This window comes from Dermochelys coriacea, chromosome 7, assembly GCF_009764565.3.
Source record: "Dermochelys coriacea isolate rDerCor1 chromosome 7, rDerCor1.pri.v4, whole genome shotgun sequence".
NCBI classification, from domain to species: domain Eukaryota; kingdom Metazoa; phylum Chordata; order Testudines; family Dermochelyidae; genus Dermochelys; species Dermochelys coriacea.
Window position 1 is genome coordinate 92,109,417 of NC_050074.1, and position 7,224 is coordinate 92,116,640.

General features: G+C 43.7%; 1 long non-coding RNA gene across 1 annotated transcript; it reads right to left on the reverse strand.

The window, feature by feature from the left end:
* Window positions 1–394: 394 nt before the first annotated feature.
* On the reverse strand, window positions 395–5,183 carry LOC122461215. Its single transcript, XR_006283041.1, has 2 exons — window positions 1,982–5,183; window positions 395–886 (listed from the first exon to the last, which is right to left on the reverse strand). It is a non-coding gene; the product is annotated as an uncharacterized LOC122461215 (long non-coding RNA).
* Window positions 5,184–7,224: the final 2,041 nt, after the last annotated feature.

The window sequence follows — 7,224 nt, forward strand, 5'->3', positions numbered from 1 at the left end:
GACTGAAATATCATCTAGCTGTCATGTACAAATCTATTCTGAACATTTTGTGTCTATTTTATCTGACCTCAAAAACGTTGGTTGGACAGATGAACAGACAGACAACCCAAAAGCTTTTTAAGCTTTTAAGCCTCTGTTTAAAAGCTTAAAAAGCATTAAAAGGAAAAAAGTGGCAAAATGTTTCTCAGTTTACCAAAAACCTCAGCCTAGATCTGCCCTTGGGGCTTGGGGGCACCGATTGCATGGTTTGCCTAGGTCACCAATTACTGGCAGCTAGTCTAGGACCGCCCCTGCTGTTTGTTTACTAATGCTTAATTGCTCCTGAACATGTTTGTAGCTTTTTCATCTCAAATCATGGTTGTATGACATGATGCAATGTAGCAATAAACTTTCCTGAGAGCATAACAAGCTTTATTTGTAAACATGTCTTAAAATAGTAAAACCACACAAAGATGAATGCATGGGCTGCCCTGAAATGGAGTTGTCCAAGCTGCTGCTGGACTGAGGATACTTTGCAGAGTGATCATCATGCCATGATGTTGAGGAGGCAGCAGGAGCCATTATGGACAGGAATTTCTGGAACAGTTCTCTGCTGAGATCTGTTCTCCTCCCTTAGCCGCTGTTCCTGTTCCAGGAACTGCTTTGCAATTGCCTGCTCCCTCGTTGAAACCCTATCCTCCACTGGGGCAGCGTGCCTCAGTCTTTCCTCCTGCCTGTCAGGGCCCTGTTATTCCAGTCTGTTGTCCCTCTTCTTCTGGTACTGGACCTGCTGGTCTGCCCTCTCAGAACTTCATCACCGAAACACTTCCTTTTGGAACGTTTGGTGAAGGAACGTTGGCATAGGGATCGAGTTCCTGAAGAACAGCAGGCATGCATCCTGGGGGGCCTGAAACAGGCCAAGAAACAGGCAGCTATTGTCTAAACTAGCCCATTGGAGGAGCACAGAATTAATTATTGTGGAATCTCAAGGACATAAAATGTAATGTTTCTAAAGTGAACCAATACATATTGTGAAGGGGTGTTTCACACCTCACTCTGTCTCTGGATACAGCCTCGTTAATTGTAGTTACAGAAGTATAGAGACAATGGTATGTATAAAATTATAAACCTTTTTTTTGTTTCATATAAATTTCATAACTAATTGCCATATGGGGGTGGGAGTGTAAGGGAGATATGTGTAGTGTCCTGTCTGCAAAAGGCTTTTCTGTTATTTCAGGTCTTTCACATTTTGGAAGGCATAACTGTTCTGGTGCCCTATTGCCAGAGGGAGATGTTATTCCAAGCTGTCAGAAGGGAACCTGCAGTGTATGCAACTGATGTATTTAAACAGCACATTTGTGAGTGGACTGGACTAGTCAGCTGTAGAGGGGGCCTGGAAAATACACCCTTCCCTACATTGTGTAACTAGAGCTCCTACTTCAGGAAAAACTTGAAGATATCAACGGCCAGGATTGGGTCAGAATCCAGAAACTGGCTTACCCAGTTCTTGTTGTATGCCAACGCACTGAAATCTACAGCTTTTCTCCAACCCACATCCAGCACAGTTCTGGGAAAAAACTGACACCCCACTTATACTTTGGAGAAATGATTTTGTGCCCCATAGACTGCATGGACTATTGCTAGCTGAAATGGACTAGATTTGGAAACAGAACACACACACTCAGTTCACTGTTTACAGGCAGCTCCATAGAGCCAGGAGTCAAATTTCTTATTACTGAAAGGAAAAAAATGACCCTCGTAGACGCCTGTGATTTAACAGTTAAAATATCCATAAACAGCTGTAAGGGTTGTTTGAAATTCCAGACCACCATTTTGAACTCCATGTGGTGATGGGGAGGGGAATGGGGGAGGCCAAGGTGCTGTGATACAATCTGCAATTACTGGCCAAATGTTGGTAGCTGAGGCTCATCATTTTTGTTATGGAGCAGAAATCCGTCCCGTTCCTGTGATAATAAACTGTACATTTGTGTCATACACTTACCAGACTCTGGGGCAGCTTCTGTCTCCAGTGGGTGTGCTGCTGGCTCGGTAGCAGGCTGTTCCAGGGGAGGGGAGGAAAGAGGTGAAAATAAAACACGCTTCTGAAAAGGGACTGAGAATTTTCTGTTGATCCTGATCTTGAGCCTACTCTGGGACTGATTCCATTTAAAAAAAAGACACTTCAAACTCTGTACTGGGAGCCTGCTGCTGGCTCCCACCAGTCCCCATGTTGAATTCAGGGGCCAACAGGGCACCATCCCGGCTGATAAGAACGTCAGGAAGCATGATTGGCTCTATACTGGATGCAGTGCCCAGAACCTGGTCAAAGCCATCATAAAATGGGCCTAGCATTGGCGAATTGCCCAAGGTGCAGTTCTTGTCCCTGGTCTTCCAGCACTCACTCTTCACCTTCTTAATATGCTCCCTGAACAGGTCACCTGTTTGAAAAAATCTCACACAGAGTTGCCAGCTTTTTAGCTATCTGCTGGTACACATATCATTTCTGGTGCTTTTGTTGAAGTCCACAGTTTTACTGGCCTCGCAACAGAGATTCACCAAAATTTGGCTATACTCCCTTAATCATGAAGCAGTTCACTTGGCAAAAGGCTTGATGGGATCACTCTTCATTGCAAACCCAGATAGTGATGTAGAATCATAGACTTTAAAGGTCAGAAGGGACCATTATGATAGTCTCTATTCCGACCTCCTGCACAACGCAGGCCACGGAATCTCACCCACCAACTCCTGTAACAAACCCTTAACTTATGTCTGAGCTACTGAAGTCCTCAAATCATGGTTTGAAGACTTCAAGGTGCAGAGAATCCTCCAGCAAGTGATAGTGTGCTTGCAGATTGGTGATCAGAACAGAATGGGTTAACATCGACCTGAGCTGCTGCCGTTTGCCAAGAGGGGAGAGGGTGGCTTCCATTTTCAGTAGAGTGGATTGGAGATTGTTGGGAGAGGGGGGACTAAGGAATTGTCCCATGGAATTGTGGGATATGTCTGGCAGACTACTAGGACACAGGTCAAAAGGAGTAGTGTCTACACTGCAAAGCAATAGAGCGAACCCCGAGTCCCAGCTTGACTTGTGCACAGACCTTGCAGGGTCCTGTGACCCTGGGTTAGCACAATTGCAGTGTAGATGCAAGGGGGCCTAGGCTTGAGCCCAAGCTCAAGCATGGGCTTGCATTGCAGTGTAGACATTCTGTAAGAGGCTCACATTCCTGAGCTTTCTCAAAGCCTCTGAACTTGTACATAATGACCTTGTTTCTCAATTCTTGCATCTCACCCTCCTGCATTTCTTTAATCTGAGTTTTAAAATTTTCTGCATTCCAATTTCAATGCTGCATTTTGTTTCACAAAAGCTCTGGTTAATCACTATTAAACCCCACGTGACCATACATTTTACCCTTTTCTTGCCAAAAAAGTTGCTTTCAAGCAGATTCTGGCTTGTGAGGATGTTATACTGGGCAACCTGACGTCAGCCTCAAGTAATCAATCTGTTTCTCTTCCACTGGAAGATTTCAAAACACTTTGTGAACATGCATTATTTTTTGAATCAGAGCACTTGTGTGAGGTGTAATCCCACTTTACAGAAGAGAAAATTTGCAGAAAAGGTTAGTGACTAGTCCAAGACGACACAGGAAGATTGCTGCAGAGCCAAAAAACAGAATTTAGGTCTTGCCTCTTAATCACCAAGCCATCAGTCACAGAAGGAGTAAGGCCCAGATCCTCAAAGGTATTTGGGTGCCAGTCTCCCATTGAATGATGAGTCTAATTGACTTAGGTGGAGTTGTAGAGGGCAGCAAAAACGAATTACTTACTGTAAAGTTATTATTACACCATAGGGATTTTGAATTTCCTACCTCACCAAACCCTGTTTTGTTCCTAATGAGCGGTTCTTTCTTTGAAATGCAGCATTGTGTATGATATCAAGTAGGAAATTAAAGGGAAATCCAAGATTTCTATATGATAACAAAAAAGAGTGGAAAGTCTAGGAATAAATAATGCTAAAGATAGCATCCAGACAACAGGAAACAGTTGGAAAGTCAGTCTTCTTTAAAGCACAGTCAGACAGTCGCTTCCTCGAAACGTTATCAGTTAGCTTGAATGTGCTAATCCAGCTATCCTTCCAGTAAATTATATTTTGTCCTTTGGTTGTAAATTTCTGAAACTGCTACTTAGTCCAAGTCATGTTCAATAACACACCAAGAGATATAAGGGAACTTAAGGATACATGACATTATTTTTCGCATCCTTTCCAATTCAGGAAGCTTTTTCCACATTTCTTCTCCACACCTTTATTTTTTCTAATGATAAATCCATTATATTGAATTCAACTCAGGTGCATGCAAAGGCTTACTTTCTTAATCTGACTTTGGACTGCATAGCTACATCATGGGTTCCTTCTTCCTTCTTATTAAAAAGCAATACAGTCCTTGGCAGGTAAGTAAATGACTTCAGAAGAACTTCACTGAGGATAGAAATAACATTTTCAAAAACACAGAAGTGACTTAGGAGCCCAAGTCCCACTTTCAAAAGTGATATAGGCCCTTTTGGGTCAAGCAGTGTACCAATGAATCAAGTAATATGCTGCAGTTGTTCCACTTCCAGGGAAGTCTCTGTACTCAGAGGTGGGACCTGCATTTGTGTTGTACAGGTTTGTGATCTTAAACAATTGCTTGTACTTCTTTCCCTTTAATTTGCACTCACCCTAATGATTTGTTTGAGAGTTCTCTTTTTCCCTTACAGACAGCTACTTTGTGACTGCACTACTAACATTTTAGGTACCTTTTGGAGAAAAAAAAAAAAACCCTAATTATTTTTGCACTGAGCAGAGTTACTGTCTTGTTAAGTGGCCTTACTCATTCTGCTACTGAAAAGTTTTGTAATTACATAAAGAAAAATGTTGTTTGCAATTCTTGTAATTATATTGGCAACAATTTCCTTCTGACCCCACCACAAAGATTTGACATTCTCAACTAGTTTCATGGCATTTAGCTATCAAATATACTCAGATCATATTACCAGAAGAGTTATTCAAGCTGAGTGCCCTGTCTGGAATCCTCTGCCCAAACCAAACCTTTTTCCCCGAAGTGTCCTTGAACTTGTGCTTCTTTTTCACCAGGGCCCTTTACTTCACCTGTGTTTACTGTAGCTTCTGCATTGCAGTGTGTTGCAGCAATGCTTCTCTGCAGTTTGTACATTCAGGTGGAACATAAAAGAGAGGGTTACTCACCTTGTGCAGTAACAGATTCTTTGAGATGGGTGTCCTTGTCGTGGTCTGGGCGTCCCAGCGCTGTTGATTGGAGATTTTCGGTAGCAGTGCCTGGTCGGGCCATGTGTGCACCACAGCTGTCTCGCAGCGCCACTGGAGTCTTGTTTGGCGCACACACAGCCAGACCCCCTCGGTTCTTTCTCTACCAGAGAGTCCTAGTATAGAACTCCAGAGCAGAGGGGAGGAGGGTGGGTAGTGGAGCAGCCACAAAGCCACATATCTCGAAGAACCAGTTACTGCATAAGGTGAGTAACCCTCTCTTCTTCAAGTGCTGTCCCTGTGGGTGCCCCACTTCAGGTGAATGTAGAGCAGTGTCCTTTACAGTTGGGGGGACTTTGGAGTTTTTGCATAGTGGAAGGGGAGAGGGCTGTAAGACCTAGTATAGCATCAGTCATGGAATCCTGTGTGATCACATAGTGATTGGTGAAAGTATGTTCTGATACCCATGTGACAGCCCTTCAAATTTCCGAAATAGGTTCATTGTACAGGAATGCAATGGATGTTGCCATGGCTCATGTAGAGTGGGATCTGATCCCTATCTTATTTGTTTGGTAACACAAGTGAATGTAGCTCGATATCCACTTAGAAAGCCTCTGTTTGGATATGGCGGTCCCTTTGGACCATTCCATCGTCAAGGTAAAGAGCCTCGGGGATTTATGGAAAGGTTTCATTTTGTCTAGGTAGAAGGCTATCACTTGCTTAATGTAATGCTGCTTCCTGTGCATTTTTGTGAGGTTTAGGATAGAATGTAGGGAGATGAATAGGTTAGTTAATGTGGAAGGTCAATGCCACTTTGAGAAGGAATTTTGGGTGAGATCGCAGTGTGACCTTGTCTCTGAAGATCATGTATGGTGGATTGGCCATTAGTGCGTTTATCTCGCTAACCCTTCTCACAGTTGGGATGTCCTTAAAGCTAGCATTCCTGGTGGCTATGTGTAGTAAGGAGCAGGTAGCCAGTGGCTCAAAAGGAGGTCTCATGAGTCCCTTGAGGACAAGGCTTAGGTCCCACATGGGAGTGGGTAAGAGTACATCAGGGTGATGATTCTGGAGGTCAGATATAAAGTGTTTTGTAGTCAGATGTGTAAATACCAAGAATCTACTGATCTTGTCATGGAAAGGTGTTGATCGCCTCGAGGTGTACCTTGATAGAGCTTAAAGGACAGACCTGAGTTCTTCAGCTCTAAAAGATACTCTAGCACCATAGGTAGAGGTGTGAGCTGGGGGTTAGGCTGTTTCATTAGGCTCCATGTGGAAAACCGCTTCCATTTTTTCAGGTAAGTATTGCGTGTGGGTTCACATCTGCTGTTCAATAATACATTTGACATGTTCTGAGCAGGTTAACTTGTGTAAATGGAACCATGGAGAAGCCACACTTTCAAATGGAGTTTCTCCAAGTCGGGTATAAGATCTGACCATTGCTTGTGAAAGAAGATCTACTCTCATTGGGAGAGTTCATGGGGCGTGAACAGACATATGCAGCAGGTAGTGGTACCAGGTCTGTCTGGGCCAATCATGATGATCTTGGCCTTGTCTTCCTGGATCTTGCATAGGATTCTGTGTAGTAGTGGGATTCGAGGAAATGCATACATGAATGTCCTCTCCCATGTGATTAGGAAGGCATCCCCCAAAGATTGGGGCCCTAATCCCACTCTGGAACAGAATAGGGGGGGGATATGTGGTTCTGCACTGTGGTGAATAAATCAATTGAGGGAAACCCCCATTGATGGAATATCTGTTGTAGCACAGCAGGATTCATTTCCCACTCGTGCTCCTGTGAGAACCTTCTACTTAGTGTGTCGGCAGTGGTGTTTTGGCATCCCAGAAGGTAAGAATCTGAAATGTCGATGTGGTGATGGATACACCAATTCCATAGCCTCATGGCTTCTGTGCATAGGGAGTGGGATCAGGCTCCCCCTAGTCTGTTGATGTAGAACAGGCATGCGACATTGTCTGTCTGCACCCATATT